Source organism: Ambystoma mexicanum, chromosome 2q (genome assembly GCF_040938575.1).
Source record: "Ambystoma mexicanum isolate Mex_15411 chromosome 2q, UKY_AmexF1_1, whole genome shotgun sequence".
Lineage (NCBI taxonomy): Eukaryota > Metazoa > Chordata > Amphibia > Caudata > Ambystomatidae > Ambystoma > Ambystoma mexicanum.
This window is the reverse complement of record NC_090924.1, coordinates 943,226,382-943,244,717: the sequence shown is the minus strand read 5'-3', so window position 1 is coordinate 943,244,717 and position 18,336 is coordinate 943,226,382.

The following is an 18,336-nucleotide window of genomic DNA, read 5'->3' as shown; positions in this document are numbered from 1 at the left end:
TCAACAAATGACAAATATACAGCAGTGCTGATGTCATTGGAGACACCACAACATAGCAACGTTATCTATGAAGCAAACTCACATTCCTGCCCATAGTTACACAGGCACACACATGCACACACAAAGAACATGCCTCCACAGTTTTGTAGATAGAGGACAAATGCATATACATACTGTCAAATTCCTTTATTATTTTCTCTCATTAGCCAAACGCAGAAATGAAAAAAATCAAGAGCTGCAGAATGAGCTTGCAGCCGCTTAGTGAAACTAACCATGTGGAATTACAGGATCATATAAGGAACCTGGAAGGATGAAATACCACTAACCCATAAGGAAACTAATAAATAGAAATCATAGCATAACCATAGTAGAATTACATGAAGCCACAGGCCTCAGAAGATGGGACGAAGGAAAACAGATTTTGCAGCACACTGTCCAGGGCTGGTGCTCGCAGCCAAGGTCAGAGGCAAGCAGAACATTCCTGGCCCCAGAGACAAGGAACCACCTGCAAAAGAGCAGAATAAATCCTCAATAATTGCAGCCCAGAAAGCTCAGTTTTGCTGTCTTCACCCACATTGTGCAGCTGAGCCGAACAATGGCCATTCACCTGAGGTGGGAAGAGGAGCAGTTCTCAGTGAAGCAGACACAAAGGGAACATTGTGACCCTGCAGGCACTCTCTAAGGCAAAGTGGTTATACTAATGGTAACAATGGGGACACATCGTCTTTCTCATCACCTTGAGAAGGTACACAGAGCACTGAGAACAGAGCTGGGTCCCAGGCTTGGGGAAACCAGCCAATCAGGGAACACAAATCCAGGGGTGGATGGCAAAGGGCAAGGGTCAATCGTAATCCTGTGACCTATAGTTTGTGAGGAAGGCTCAGGCAAAGCCACCTGATATGAGAGGGCCAGTCAGCTTACATCTATAGGTGCCATCTAGAGGCACCACTACCCCAACCAGCCAATCATCTCAGGTCTTAGATTTTTGGGGAAGAGCCCGACTTGTGACACCATACCGCAACATAAACCCCTGCCATTGCCTGTATGATCCCTGTCTGTTATGGAAAATAAAGGACGGTTCTAACTTGCCCTTGGCCGAGTACTCCATCTGTATACTGGGGGAGGGTTTGTTGAACCTTGGGTGCTCTGAGCGGTGAATGTGTAATGTGAACCTCAGTCCTTAACCCATTATGTGATGCTAATTTCAAACATTACCTTGTGATCTGATTGGCTGTCTTTGAACAATAGTTCAAGGTTGGAGCAGATAAAAGATAGACACAATAGTGACTCATTGCTAGAAACACAAGGGAGAACAGTTGCAATAAGCTTATTCATCAGCTCCATCATTGTTCTCAATACTGATTGCGTAAGGCAGTCTGCCCTGAAGTCTTGCTGCTGGTTTACACATAGTGATGGAGGTTCTTCTTCATCTATATAGGCCAAGCAGCCAGAGTTTTCTCAGCAGCAAGTGACCTCACAACGTGGGCATTACTTCACATCTACGGCACATACACCACTTGGAAATGTAAGCCCTGTGGGGTGAAGGGCTGAGGACTTCCCTGGCTGTTAGGCTGTGGCGAGTTGGAGAAGACTATTGCTTTTGTTGGAGACTTCCATTTGTTTTTTTCTTTTTCTCCACCTGAGGTGCGTGTGCCTTTAACAGCTGAGAGTCAGCTGACTACTTAAGGCCGCCTCCAGCGCCCTTGCAGCGTTAAGCCCTGTGGAGTGAAGGGCTGAGGACTTCCCTGGCTGTTAGGCTGTGGCGAGTTGGAGAAGACTATTGCTTTTGTTGGAGACTTCCATTTGTTTTTTACTTTTTCTCCACCTGAGGTGCGTGTGCCTTTAACAGCGGAGAGTCAGCTGACTACTTAAGGCCGCCTCCAGCGCCCTTGCGGCGTTAAGCCCTGTGGAGTGAAGGGCTGAGGACTTCCCTGGCTATTAGGCTGTTTGGCGAGTATTGGCAGGGATGGCGGACAACTGCACGAAAGCACTTAGAACGCGTGCCCAAAGAAGACGTGTGAGACCAGGTGGGTGTAACCCCAAACAAAACATCTACTGTTACAAAAAAAAACAGCCGCTTCTTTTCATGTGTTTCTACCTGCGACGATGTCATTATTGCCAATAGTGAGGAAAACATCACGCACACAAACTTTTCGGAAGATGATCACGTGTTTGAGAGCGAGTGTGATCTACAAAATGAACTCCAATGTGTGGGGACTGACAACTGTAGGGACCCTGAAAACCCCAAATTCAATCGTTCTACACGGCCCACACGTGACTTTTCATGTTCATCACAAAAATGCAAAGAGGGCCCTGGCGGGAGACTTACGACAGATGAATCTCTCAGCCTTCACTCACCAGTGGTGAGCGAGCATTCTTCGGTCTGCGTCGTTCCCGGGGGTGCTGTGGAGGGCGCGCCGTTCACGGCGAGCGGGTCTGTCACTGCTGGTCTCGCCGGTTGCGCGGAGGAGGTGGTGTATGACTTTGGTGCCGGCCGGCGCGGCAGCGTCGGCGGCGGAGGAGAGGCCGGGTTGCCGTCGCGGACTGGTGACGGTGCTGGGCGTGGGGGCAGAGCTGTGCAGCGGGCGGGCGTCGAGGCCTGCGTTGATGCTCATGCGGCGGCGCTGAGCTCTGTGTCCCCCCGGACACTCTGGTCATGGCATTTGAGGTCGGTGGTGGGACTGTGGGTCAGGGCCCTGCCGCTGTGGGAAGGAGAAGGAATTCCCTGGAGACAGGTGAGAGTATGCCCGCAGCTGATGAGGGGATGAGCAATGTACGCACGGTTCACGATGGTGAAACCGAGGCGGTAAAACAAGTGAAATTAAAAGTTATGGCTACTGTAACCTCGGAGGTGGGAGGAGCCCTAACGAGTGGCAAAGCCCCTCATGAACATGAGAGACGTCACGACTCTATGGATATAGCAAATAACATTTTTTACAAGCTCATAGTGATGAACAAAGCTCATAGTACTGTGGGGAAAGGAGCGTTTATCCAGGATGGCCACTTGCAAAAGTCTACTCTTAAACGACATAATGAACAACTTATTGACTCAAATAAAGACATATGGTCCAATGTATCATATAAACGGAGGAAGCCACCTGTAAGTGCCCCAGTGGAGAGTAGAATCTCAGCTTCTTTGAATGATACGTCGTTCAATAACATACAATCTCAAAAAAGAGCAACCGATCACAAACTTGTGCAGTTGGACTCAACACATTTGAGCATTCGATCTATACCGCATTCCAGTCCCATTATTTCAGGGTCATGTGATCTGTCTGATTCCTCACTCATGGAGCGTCCCTTTCCTAAAATAAGGAGACGAAGATTACGTAGATTGGCAATCCCATCGAAGCGTGCCTCCGAGGCTAAATTGCTGGAATGCAAGAATATGGGTCTATCCGCTGAGTTGCATTCTGTTTTAATTTCATCTGTAGCAATGTCTCTGGCCCCCTACATGAAACTTTACGAAAATCTGAACGACTCCTTAAAGGATCTAACAACTTTGACCGCTTTACTGAATTCAAAAGTGACTCATGTAGAACAAATAAGTGGCCAGTCGTTAGGAAAGGTACTTGAGATATTGAAATCTCTGGACATTACATTGCAATCAACACGCGAGCAAAAGAGAAATGATGCAATCGACAAAAAATTGCTTGCTGATGTTGCGCGCGAAGCACTGGCCATATTCCAAAACATTACCATATCAGGTCGACCTATAATCGGATCCTTGGAACCTATGCCAAAAAAGGCGACAGTTCCATTAGGCGGTGATTTTGGTGGTACAGTAAAAGCGGGTGATATCCCTGAAGATGCGCATCGGTCCTCACAGGACATTATCATTGATCTCTCAAGCGCCAAAAGCACAGATGTTGTGTCCCTGACTGAGCCAGTCATGTTGGGAACAACAGACAACTCATTGATGGAAATTGACAGCTCCAATAAGGAGTGTGATAAACTACCCGAGATCTCCTTCAATACAGCCTTCGAACAAGCAAGAGCTTGCAAAAAACGGCTAGCGATCGAGGACCAAACTCCCACTACTTCAACGCTGGAAACCCCCGTATATAAGGAGGTTAAGGGGCCAAGGAGCTTGCATGAAGAAGATAAACGTCAGATATTTTCTATCTTTGGTGGAACGCCTAACAGCGCAAAACTGGCGGAACACAAGCTCAAAGCGGTAAATCTCACAAAAAAATCAAAAAACATGCCAGCAAAGAGAGGTCGCACAAACACAGGAGCAAGAAAATTTTTAAGGAACATTAAAATCGTTCAAATCGTGTCAGAAAATTGTAAGAAAGCTGAGGCAAAGATGTCCAATGTGGCCTTACCTATAAAAGCCTCAAATCAGCTTTCACAGGATGAGAACGACGAGGTGTTAAAGAGCATTCCCGAAGAGCTGTTAAACATGTCAACTTACAGTGTCACGGATATACTGGAGGTGGATCCGGTTGGCACAGAGAGACGGTTAAATGAAGGAGCCAATATTTTAGATCTCCAATGCTCTGCTCCTGAGACCCCTTCCATCGCAAGCTCACAAAGACCGCAAAGTATCAAAATAGGATCTAATGACCCTTTGGGAGCTGCGCAACCCAATCGGCTAATAGCAGCTCAGGAGCTCAAAACGATGGAGACTTTATCACGGCCGAACAAGAGTCCTAGAAAGGATGATCGACAAACATCTCCAGTAATTGCACGAGAGAAGATTGTTAGAATCTGTCGGATTGTCGACGAAACAGAAAAATTGAAAATGGACCAAACCATCCCGCCAAGTCCACCCTTTGTGACGATGCACGAAAAAAGATTGCAATTGTGCGCCAAACACGAAGGCATAAATCCAATAATTTCGAATGAAGCCTTCCCAGTTGTACAGAGAAAAGTCAATTCGAAAGTCGGCTATGCTTTTGGATCCAAAGAACGTGCTGTGGAGACTACAAAATTCTACGACAGTGATAAATTAGACCATACAAAAGCCAACTCCAGTGAAATTGCTCGAGAAAGGAATAAAGAGCAAATGACAAAAATTAAAGGAGCAACGCCGGTCTTGAAAGGCTGGACTCTGTGGACAAACTGATCTTAAATCGCGCTAACATCATTCATCTATTCGACTTGATCCCTAGTCTACGTGCTATTAAGTCTAGTGACGTTAAGGTCGTTGAATTTCCAAACGAAAATCGGAACGACAAGGTAATTTTACACGTGACCTCGTCGTTAATAGTCAAATCTATTATGGAAGCGGACGCTGCCCTATTTTCACTAGGGTTTGATGTGTACGAGTTGACAGTACAGATGACGAATCAGCCTGAATGTTTTGACAGAAGCATTGATGATACTTCAAAATGCTTGCAACAAACAAGTATTTTACGACGACACAATAACGCACCAGAGATTTGCTCAGTGAGCAATATTGTTGGAGGGAAAGTCTATAACTTCGACAATAGAACAAGGGGCCCTGAGACAAAACAAGTTGAAAAAGACGAAGTTATCTTCAGAAATGCGAGCACCCAAGACGCACCTAAAACAAACATAAGAATCACGATTAACGGAGGTCAAAACTGCAGACTAATATCAGCCACGGACACTAATGGCCCGAGTTCCAAGATTACCAACGGTGAGTGGGGTTGGGTAGCAACAACGATTAACACAAAAAATCAACAATAACGCCAAGTAGTTCCCGACGCTGGTGAGTGCTTAATGGCCTTGTGGAACACCAGAGGCTTTATGCACCTCTTCAACACGGACTGGCTGGAAGGATTATCGATTGTGTGCTTACAAGAGACCTGGTTAAGAGAGAGCCCGCTTGCAAGTGAATATGAAGTGGCACTTAATCCTGCTATGAAGTTAGACAAAGGACGCCCGACGGCAGGGTTATTAACTCTAGTGAAGAAAACTTCAGGCTATAGGATTAGCGAGTCGACTAACCACTCCCCCTTTATACAGGAAACTAGATTCATAAATGACAGGGGTAGTGCCAAAGATCTAGACGAGATGTCTCTTCTAAATGTGTATTGGAATCACTCGAGGGCAGGGACACAAGAGTTTGTAGATCAAATTACGGAGATTCTTGATACCATGTTTGTGCGTAAGGAGTACCCAAATATCTTGATTTGCGGGGACCTGAACATCGACCTCTTTAACGCTACCACTAAAAACACAAAGGCGTTGAGTAATAGCTGGTTGGAGGAAATGAACATCCGAGAAATGCAAATGCTAAATGGAAATACGATCGGAGACTTGAAACCAGCCGCAACTTGGCATCGAGCTGAGTCTAAATCAACAATTGATTATATATTTGTCTCCAGAAATCTACATGCTCGTATAAAGTCCTTCATATTTAGAAGCCAAATGAATAGCGATCATAACATGCTACTAACAAGTCTTAGCATGAAATCAAAAGAGGACCTTGAGCGGTGGAATCATAACATACGAGTTTCATCTAATAGGGTTAGACTACGGCTGGAGTCGCATGAGGTGGCGAAATTGGCAACAGCTTATTGTCAGAACAGTACCGAAACCGACTACACTCACCTATTGCTCAACTTCAAAGACAAACATGTTGGGCTTAAACAATCAAATATGGAGCGCAAGCACTGGTTTGACCTGGAGATACAGGTTCCTAAAAGGCAGATGAGACAAGTGATCCGTCACGCCAGATCGGGAGACCAGGGTGTTCGAAAAGAGACCATCAGAATGGCAAAACAGAAGTATAAAAACTGGCTAAAGGCCCATAACATATGACAGTCCAAAATGATGCAGAATCAATGCTGTTGGCATTAAAGAACAAAAATTCAGGAGAGTTTTAGAAGATCATTAACACCAGGCAAGCACCTCAACAGGCCTTGCAAACGTGTTCAGTTTTGGAGAAGGACTGGGTAGCCCACTTTGAAGAGCTATATAAGGGGCAGGATAATGGTGCGCCTACGTTTCCATCTCGTTCAATCGATTATTGTAAGGAGGACATCATATCGATAATTGCAAAAGCAAAGAGATCGAGAGCACCTGGCCCGGATGGGTTAACCAATTATAATCAAACAACACCCTGAGATTTGGGCAGAGCAATGCGTAACCCTGTTTAAAAGAATAAACAACACGGGACTATCTCCTGAATCATGGAAATCAGCGGTCATAGTACCTATATTTAAAAAAGGAGACCGGTCGAATCCAAGTAACTATCGACCAGTGGCTCTTTTGGATGTCTTGGGAAAGATCTACGCTACTGTTTTACAACAAAAATTGGTAGCATGGGCGGTTGAAACAGGTCACGTTGACGCCCGCCAGGCGGGATTCGTAAAACAAGTGGACTGTTCTGTAAACTTACTATTGCTTAACCTGTTAAAAATGGAAGCATTGAGATCAAACACTAACATCTATTTGGCCTTTATTGACTTTTCAAGCGCATTTGACACTGTTGATCGTGACTTGCTATGGTCAAAATTGCGCAGGTGGGGTTGTCCAGAAGATCTAGTAGCGGCAATACAAGAGCTCCACACGGACACCTCGATTAAAATCCGACTCGACCAAAGAGGGTCCTTGTCAACCACAATCAAGACGTACAATGGAGTCAAGCAAGGGTGCCCGCTTGCTGCTGCAATATTTAGTCTGTATATATCAGACTTGGGATACTCGCTAGATACAGTGTCCTCTAATCCACCTAAAGTAAATAATGTGCACGTAAGCTGGCTTTTATATGCCGACGATTTGGTGATCATGGATTTGACACCGGTTGTCTTGCAACGCAAATTAGACGCAATTCAAGCCTATGTTGGCAATAATCGCCTGCTGATTAATGTAAAGAAATGTGAAGTATTAATATTCAAAAATCCAAAAGGGGCTACCTCAAGGAAAGTAAAAAATCTAAAATGGCACATGAGTGGGTCCCCAATGACGATATCACACAAAGTCAAATATTTGGGAATGGTGCTAAGTTCATGCATCAATGATGCCCTGTGGGTGGCAGACACGAAAAGGAAGTGCTCCCAGTTAGCAAACCAAGCTCTGCTAATGAAAAAGAAATATGGGAAATTTTCCTTGGAACTGGTGCGGATGTTTTATCAGCAAAAAAGTTGTGCCGGTCCTGATCTATGGAGCGGAAAATGCTCTGGGATGCTCTCATGATCTGTGGCCCTCCCTGGAGAACCAATTTTGGTCAAAGGTGTTGGGTGTCCCCAGAGGGATCTCGACCTCGTGTATCAGATACAAGTTATCCCTGATTTCATTGTATGCAAGGATCGTGTGGAGTCTACTGGCCTTATATCGAAAAACTCGAGTGCAAGAAAATATCTTGCAATTTAAACTTTTCCATAGTGCAACGTCGAATGGTCAGAATATGGTGGCTTTATGGATGCACAGATGTGAAAGCCTACTAGTAGAATACGACATCAAGCCCAGCTTACTTCACGAAAATCCAGTTGCCGCTAAAATGAAAATATGGCGCTTGGACTGGGAGAGAACTTGTACTGAAAGAGCGACGGCAAAGCTGATGTCAAATGCGCCGATGGAAGTCCGCCCCTTTACTACGCCTCAAGGGTATATCAAATTATTTGCGGAACCAATGGCACAAAGGCGCTTTATGTTATTTTGTTTAAATTTGTTTAAAACGAAGGAGCGGCTACAAAAATGGAAATGTAACAAAAACATAAACCTCAGTTGCAGATTTTGTACCAAAGCACCGGAGACGTTGAAACATCTAGTGTTGTTTTGTAATAGCTTTCGGGACAACAGAACAGCACTGTTGGGACCTTGGGGTGCCATCCACCCATCGTTGTGCGCAGAGGAATGTTGGAATCACATGTTTAACGGCACAGATCGAAAATTGTTATTTCCCCTGACTCAACTTTTAGCAATAATTGAACAGCAGCTGAACATGGCTGTTGATGACTTGGAAACGCATAAAGGGCCATTGTCCATTCTTAAAGTTGATGATATGGGAGAAAGATAGATGGGGATGGTGATCCTGAACAAACTATTCTGTGGAGTGTGGATGTTTGTAAGAAGTAGTGTTCCTTTTTAAAGGTTTGTAAAAACCGTATAAATAATAAAAAAAAAAAAAAAAAAAAAATTTATTCCATGCGATGCGGATCTGGATTTTGCGAACAATCGTCACTGCTGTCCCTCGATTCATCATGTTTTGCTGGTTTTCCCTCTCATGCATTTCCTCATCGATGTACTCTGATTTATACAGGAATGTTTTAATATTAACCATAAGGTTTGAGAATGTAAGTTGGAGAACATAAACTGTGGGGGAAAAATGAATATTTCGTTTTTTATTGAAAAAAGGAATGCATTGATGATTTTATTTTAAAATACTATTTATAAGAAAAGTGAAAGGAGAAGACGGAGACGTGTTATAAAAACACAGTGCAAAGGAAACGGCTGTAGGCTCAAAAATAGAAAGTAATCATTTACACATGAAAAAACTTACTGATCGAAGAATACTATTTATATCTGGTTTAGCAAAGACATTTTTCAATTAAGTAATCATTATTGATAGGCAAAGTACTTGAAGAGAAAAGTAATAAGAACTAATTTAAATACCTTTTTTGTTGGATGTGTCGTAGTTGGCAGCTGAAAAGAGCTACCATGGGGTCTTGGAGGCGGGGAATGAAATAGACAGACACAAAGGCAGGAGAAACTCCAATGTTGTCTAATTAGGAAGGGTTTGTTGATATTCATATAGCAAAGAGGAGTCTAGCGTTTCCATGGAGGCATGTCAGTAGATTGCGCACAGAGGATGTGTGTATGACACTTGTATGAGACATGCACTGGCGTGGTGAAAAGGGGCCTACACTTAGAGTTCGCATCTGCTATCAGCTACAGGGATGCATGTTATGATTTATTGCCACCAGAGCACTTGAATTTAAGGCAATCGATCAACTGATTACATTATCACAAGATGGCGTGGGGTTTCATGTGTAAATGTCTGAAAATCTAAGGTAAGATGCATTGAAACACAAAATGTGATTGATTGAAATATGCTCAAAAAACATGCCCTATCCATTGTGCAAATACAATTCCTGAGAGACCTTCTCCTTTGACATCAGGGAATTATTATTCTAAACACTAAACCCATGTATGTAAAACACCGTAATGAAAAGTACAAAAGTATCAAAGCTCAGAATGTTCAGATAGTGCAATTCTGAAAATGTGCAGTCGGCTCATTTGGATAATCATGGCAATCATAGCAATAAAGAACACCAGAACGTGAAATATAATCACATTAATACTTTTAGTTGAAATAATATCTTAGTGTTCGAATGCCTTTTAGAATTTTATTGTGAATCGGATTTGGAACATTTTATATTTTGGGCTTACGTCACATGCAATTCAGCAGAAATTACAGAAAGGTTATAAATGGGAACATTTTACTGAACTAAAAATAAAGATTGTATTTGGTTTTGGAGTGAAGCGCAGGTCAGAAGGGGAATATATTTGAACCCCTCGTTCCTTTGGATACTATTTCATAAACAATCCCCTCCCCCAACGTTTTGAATACTAGAAAAAAGAAGGTTTAACTCAGGACATTTGGGGCTCCTTACGAGTTTGGCAGTGCGGGAAAAACGTGGAGGTAATAATGTTTACCTCTATTTTTGCCGCAAGGCCAAACTACAAGTTTGCTGGTATTACTGCTTTAAGCTGGCGGTAACTCCCCCACTGTACCACAATCCCCCTACTTTAAATTGAGATTTACACTTGCAAACTGCCACTTATAATCAGGAGGTATTACATCCAGAGGCAATACCTCCTTACCAAGTGGCAGTATCAGTAATTCAGTTTTCCGGTATTCTGGCAGATTTACCGGCGAAAGACCGTCAAACTTGTAATGAGCCCCAATGACTAAGGCTACTACAGTGCATAGTGTACTTTTTGCTGCGACCTGCATGTGATCAGCAGGTAGCAGGTTCGAATATAATGTATTAATTGCTTTTGGCAAATTTGTGACTCATTAAGCATCAGAGTTCACAGCTTCCAGGTGGCCCTCAATTTCTGAACCGAACCAAGGAAATTACATGGTTTATTTTATCTGGAGAGGAAGATTCCCTTTCCAATATTGGATTTCGATAGGATTAGGGCATTTAAATGCACAAACGAGGCACTGGGGATCACTGTTCAGCAGTTTGAGCATCAATCTCTGGTCCCTCTTAGATGTTAGGGCTGTAATTGCCTTTTTTGCTCTTCTTAGTGGGGCACTGAACACTCTCACTGCCTTGCAACTTTTCAGTGTACTTCTGTTGGTTTATCTTGGGAGATGTCAGGAAATGCAGTGGCGTCTCCAGGAATCAAATTTAGGGTTGGGCACAGAGGGGGCCACAGACAAAAGTAGGGGGACCGCCTATGAAAGGCAAATGTATATGCTTTTGCCAAATTGAAGCGGGCAAAGTAGTCCAAAGTGGCTCGGGGGAAAATTGTAATACTTCTGAAGCCAGAGCATTAACTGTAAGCCGCATGCCATGAATCATAGGTCAGTAGAAATTACACTAGTTTTAATATTGGCCCAGGAGTACATGCAGTGCACAGCATTGGGTCCTGATGGTATCTGGCAAGTCACCATGTACAATGTGTAGCCTTGCAGCAGATGCATAATATACAAAGTAGAGTGTAAAATCCCCTACAATAGTGCCTCCATAGAGCTGCTAATTAATCAATGTGTAAGCTTTAGTATCACTGCAGAAAATACTTCTCCTGAGCACATACAAAGCAGAACTGGCCTAATTTAGAAGACTAGATTGTTTTTACAAATCATTTTATTGTCAAATGCTTTTCCTACCTCAATTGCAGCATGTAACTTAACTTGAAAGCCAAAAATCTTAAAGATAGGGCTGAAACTGAACATGTGTGTTTGTGGTCTCAAATTACAGAAAACTGATTACATAAATAAAGATTCAAACGTGAATTTCTGTGGATCGATGCAAACCTGTCAATTACAATGTCCATGCTTATTTGGCCAGCAAGTCTGGACTCAATTGCCAGTGTAGCAGGATCTGACAGCCTTTCCTCTGTCATTGTTGTGCGTAGATATGACTTTATTAACTTTGGCGCTGAAAAGCTTCTTTCACATGAAGCGCTACTCACTGGCAAAACACAAGCAATTTTCACAGTCGGTACAGTACAGCATAAGGCTCCAGAAAGTTTGTGAACTCAGGAATTGTGTTCACCTTAATGGCATCAGATGCATTCTTCCTTGCTAGGGTTACCAGTGCCTGCTTTAGCTCTGTTTGCAAGTTATCCAGATCACAGGAGTAGAATGTGGCCATTTGTGACAATTTCCGAAAACTGAGAAAATAATCAGATCTGGGATTTAGTGCTTGTATACCTTCCATGATCAGCAAAGAATCATTTGAAAAGCGTGATTTTAGTTCTGAGATTATTCAGTCAAGAACTACATACACAACATTTTTTGTGAAATCATCTTTTGTGCGCAGTCTTGGTCGCTGTCGCACAGTCTCCATTATGGCACTGTTTCTTAAGTGGAAAGGCAGTCGACAATCACTCTTTTTGCGAGGCGTTTCAGCCTCATCATTTGTAGATGCTGCTATACCACACTTACTGCTCAGCTGGACTGCTTCATCCCAGAGATTTTTTATAGTTGCATCCATGTCTTGTTTATGCACTTTCTCAAATTCTTCTATGACTGTGCGTACAAGGACAACAGCCGAGGTCAAGTCAAGATCCGATTGCTGTAACATATTTGATAGTATCTCAGTCCTTTTTAATATGTTTTCAAAAAGCACAAGTGCTAGAATGAAGCTGAAGTCAATGAACTGCTGAATGCCATTTGCTTCTATTGCTCTTTCTGTATGTCTCCCTTCTGCCTCTAGTGTGACGGTTTCCAGAAGAGGCTCAAGTGTTTGGAGGACAGCTTTACAGGCAGAATATTGGCATGTCCACCTTGTATCACTTAAGTGTTTTAACTGTATAACCTGTTTTGACATTTCTGTTTGAACACTTACAAACACAGGGTGAACAACCGATGTACTGCAAAACACATAACGCTTCTCAAATTTCACAAAAACCTCAGTTGCTGCATATACGTTTTTAACCGTGTCAACAATGACTAAATTAAGCCAGTGATTCATATAATGAACATAAAGTGCAGAGGGCACCTCTTTTTGAACCCGTGCTTGCACACCATTAAGCCAATCACTCATCAATGAGGTCCCATCATACCTTTGCCCAGCACATTCATTTTTATCAATGCCCAATGATGATAGGACATTAAATGTATAGCATATTAAAGATTTTGCATCCAGGCTATCTGATTTGTAGAATTTCAGGAATCTTTCATGGACAGACTTATCATGGAAGTATTTCACAACAACAGACAGCTGTTCGGTTTTGCTGAGATCTTTAGTCTCATCAGCAAGAATAGAAAATGGGCTTCCTTTAAGGCTTTCAGCAATGCCCTCTCTAACAAGAGCAGCCATAATTGACAGAAGTTCATTTTGAATGGACGGATGTAAATGGCATGCATTTTTGGGCACATTAAGTTTCTTTTTTACAATAATGTCTCTTTCAGCAAGTAAATACAATATTTCACTCACGTTTCTGTGATTGATGTCATCAAAGTTGCAGCGATGCTCCCTTTGGGCAATTTTAGTTTTGCCAGTTAACAGTAAAACTTGAGCAATTGTTTTAATGTAATGCCGATTTCCAATCACCTCCATGGTATATGCATCACTGAGACCTTTTATGATTGATGTATCTTCTTTTATATTTCTTTTGAAATCCTCCCATCTCACATAGCCTTCCTTATGGGAAGCAGACTTCTCATGCTGCAATATTCCTTTGCCATTTTCCAATGCATGTTTCCAGTTGGTGAGGCCGACACTGTTAAAAGTTAAAGGTTTAAGTTCTCCATGAAGAGATTTGGACATGGAAAAAAATCGGCATGGAAAACAGTATGCTGCATACTGGGACATGGAGTATTCTAGCCATGTGTACACCTGAAACCAATGCAAACAGAATGATCTAAGGCGTGATCCCAGTTTTGTTTGAGGATATGTTTTTAAGACAGGCTGTCGAGGGCCTTCACTAGCAGACTGGCTGATATCACTGGGACCTGGTGGTGCCTTTCCCTTGACAGCATTAACAACCATTACTTCTCACTGAGGTCGATCAAAGTCAGTGCATGCTTTTCCACAAGCAGTGTATTGGTTAGTGGGTGGAGGCATTATGCTTGAACCAGGACTCTATGATGACGAGGGTTCAACACCTTCTGTGGAAGCATCAGCACTCATAGGGTTACTATATTCCACATCTTCTCTTTCAAACACTTGATCATCATCCACGGAAGAGTAATTTAGTCCTCTCTTGTCTTGCTGCTGCTCCTTTACAGTATCATCTGTTTGATGCTTCACTGTCGCACAGGAATAAGAGGACCAGATATCAATTTCTGGGGTTGTTATCTCATTATCAAGTAAAATCAATAAAGAGATATGTTTTATTTGTTCAAGGTAGCCAGCATAAGTGGCTCACTCACCGGTAATCACATTTTAAAGAATGGATGATGAACCACCTCCCACGCTGCTTTTTTTTTGCCTCCCTCCTTAAATGTATATCCATGTATAGCTCTAGGAGTTTGAGCATGCAAGCCAGTCTTTTAAACATTACATACATAAAGGAGAGACTGCAGAAGCAAAGAGGGAGGTCTTGAGGTGCTTCCGGAACCGGAGATGGTTCTCCTCAAGTTTCAGGGGGGCAGGGAGGCTTTTCCAGAGGGAGGCCCCAGCTGAAGAAAGAGATCTTCCACCAACTCGTTTCTTGGAGAAGCGACTGACCCTGAGGGAGTTGGAGGCGGATGAGCAAAGAGCTGGAGAAGGAAGATATTTAGGAAGAGAGAGTTGAAGGTATTCTGGCCCCAGGCCCCAGAATGCTTTGTGGACAATGAAGAGGGTTTTGAACGTAATCCTTGCAGCCACTGGGAGCCAGTGCAGAGATTCTGGCAGCTCTGAAGCCAGATTGATGGTTGTTAGGCAGAATTATATGCAGTAGCCTTTGGGAACAACACACTCAATTAAGACTACAAGTGACAGTACAATTTCACCTTTGGTACAAGCCTGTACTACACAGTTAAAGTGGTAGCAGTAGCAGAGCAGCCAGACCTATCTCAAGAGTAAGGGCCTGATCACGACTTTGGCGGTAACGCTTGCGGTATCACCGCCGGCGGTATTAGCCCTACCGCCGAACTCCCCGGCGCTAATAGGGCCGGATCACGTGTTCGGCGGTAATGTAATTCCCCATTGAGCCCAATCAGGAATGCCCCATTCCCCATTGGGCTCAATGGGGAAAATTTGCACTTTTACCGCTTGCGGATTTCCCGCCGGCGGTAATAGCGCACATTTTCAGCGGATTTCCCCCCAGCTCAGAGCTGGGGCGAAATCTGCCGAAGTCCTGATTTGGCGGACCCTTAAATTCGGCGGTAATAGCGCGACCGCCGGATTCAAGGGTTACCGCCAAAGTCGTGATCAGGCCCTAAGTGAGGAGTATCAAATAGTTACACAAAAGGAAGCAATTACTATGATTCAGGCAAACACTGACTCAAGGTTTCTAAGTAAAAGAATATATATTTATTTACTCAACAGTTGTATAACATTTCACTATTATAAGCAAGTCAATAATCACATTCATAAATACACCACACCACTTCCCTTAAATCCAGACAAGTTAAGTTCACAAACGAAGTGGGAGCAAAATGGCACTCCAGCAATTTAAAAGGAAGGGAAAGTCAAAGTTATTAGAAATTAAATCAAACCTACAGGTAAGTACTCAGGGCAATTGAACAAGTGGAACTTTAGTGAGGAGATCAGCTAGAAAAGGCTTAAGGCCAAAGTCAATGGTCAAAGGTCTTTTGCTCAAGATCACACAGTTCAGGGTAGTTTGCGATAAAGGTTGTGGCACAGATTCCGGACGAGGTTGGTTGATAGAAAAGTTAGTTCAAAGAGAAGAGAAGAACAAGCCCTCAGATTGGAGAAAGATTTCAAACACTTTCACCGCGGTTGAACGAAACGGACAACCGGATTTGCACATACCTTAAAATGGAGAGGGAGCTGTAGCTGAGGCAGACGTTCCTGGCGGTTCCTGCAGGCTCATGGTTCCCAGGTCTCCCTGAAGTGGGCAGAGTCTCCCAGACACCAACCCAGTGGAGGCTGACACAGCTGACCCAAGGCTCCACCATCAATCACCTCGGGGTGATTAAATGAGCCCCAAAGCTCTGAAACGGGAACATCATCCTCAAAAGGTAGAGAGGATTGCAAAATGAAACAGGGCACTGTTAAAGTGTGCCCCAACAACCAAAAAATGCTGTCTATGCAAAAGATACTGAATGAATAAATGCATGAATGACTTGGGTACTGACTTGTTGGCACAGTGCGCCCAAAGTCCCAAACAAGGGCGGTCTAGAAATGAGACTGCTTCCTCTGCTCCATTCTGATGGGAGGGGCTGGTCTTAGCTGCAGGGGGAACTTAATTATTTTTACATAAGCAGACAAAACCCAGAGGAAAAATCAGCAATGTGCAGGATTCAAACAGTGCACAGCCCAACTGAGAGCTGAGGTAGGGGGGTCAAATGGGGGGGCACATTATTCAGAGGGGGACACTGGCCCCCCCAGACCCTTCCCCCCTAGCGACGCCACTGAAAAAAAGGCCCAGTAACAAAAGGAAGAGCCCTCGGCCGCAGCACTTGACCTTGCCCTGAAAGGGCATGGAACTGGATGTTGGCTGGATAACAAAGGAACTCGAGCGCCTCGAGCGCCTTCACTGTAGACATACAGAACGCTCTATGATGAGGACAGATATAGCACCACAGCTCTCCAGTGATTGTTGCTTTGAAAGAAAGTGCCCCCCTGTTAAACCCGTATTGTTCGCCAGAAGAATACACTTGCTCCTGTTGCACATTAATCTGATCATTTTAGGTTCATCCAATTTGTGTTTACCTGTCCTAGGTCCACACAAACGGCAAATTCAGTTGCACGTATCAGGGATGTACAGGAGGCCTTTGTGAATTATCAGGGGTGAAGGTCAGTTTCTCTCGCAACCTGGGAAAGTCAGCTCATTGTTTCCTGATATGTTAGAGCTCATAGTGAGATTTCCTTGGCACTCCAATCTGCTAGTCCTAAACATGCCCACAGGAGGAAAAACCCAACACAAATACGAGAACAACATATCTGATAGATCTGTGAATTCAACAGTGGGCGGACAAGGAATCCACATCCAAAGAGATGTGTGTCCCGTTGAGGTTTGTGGCCAAACACATCCCTTCTACTAAAGCAGAAGTGAAAGAAATACGCAGTGCTTTAGGGGCGATGAAATCTAGATTAGATAAATCTGAAACACGCATCTTCAAAACAAACTCATGCTCTTTCAAGATCTAGCATTGGGGATACTCGAGAAAAGGAGAACATGTAACAAAGTCAATGGAGAGCTGACCCAGTGAAAGGTATGATACTCTTAGGGATTTGCTCCGGTCTTTGTCAATTTCCAAATTGGAAATAGGAATTTTACAGCAACTCACGCCCAAGAGGCACCCAGGTTTTTACAGGAGGGGATTAATGGGCCTGATTGGCAGTCAAGAAACCTGGAGACCAACTGACCAGAAAACAGAAGGAAGGTCCCAGATATGTTTGCAAAACAAAAGTCTTAAAACAAACATTGGGCCTCATTACGAGTCGGGCGGTAGCGGATACCGGGCAACGGTAATCTCCTATCGCCCTATTCCGAGGTCCCCTAACAGGAACCGCTAGGGACGTGTGCTTTGACCACACGTCCTTTATGGGTCCCGTTAGGGGACCAGGCCGCTAACTACGGGCCTGCCATTAGCAGGTCGGTAAATAGCGCCTTCCCCATTCCCATTTGAGCCCCATGGGGGCTCAAATGGGAATGGGGAATGGTTGGTGCAATGGAGACTTACTGGTCCCGCCAGGGTCGGACTAGACCGGTAAGTCCCCATTGCACCACACAGGACTCGGTCCCGTTATTGGTAGCAGTCATGGCGCAAATAGCGCCATGATTACCACCAATCTCGAAATGAGGTCCATTGTCTTTGGGTTAAATCGCAAGCTATGCAACGGATATTCTTATGCCCAAGCCTGACTCAACATTACTGATAGTTTCCTGCAATGTTAACAGTGTCAATAATCCCATCAACAGAGCTAAAATTATCGTGTATGTGCATAAAGCACATGCTGTCATGTCCTACTCTGAGAGATCCATCTAAGCGACCACAACTTGCCAAATATCTCCAACTATTCTTTAGTCCTGCCAAATGGCAAGAGAAATGGTGTAATGGGCCTCATTACGGGTCTGGCGGTAGCCGTGCCGGAAAAACCGGCAGGCTGCTGCCGCACC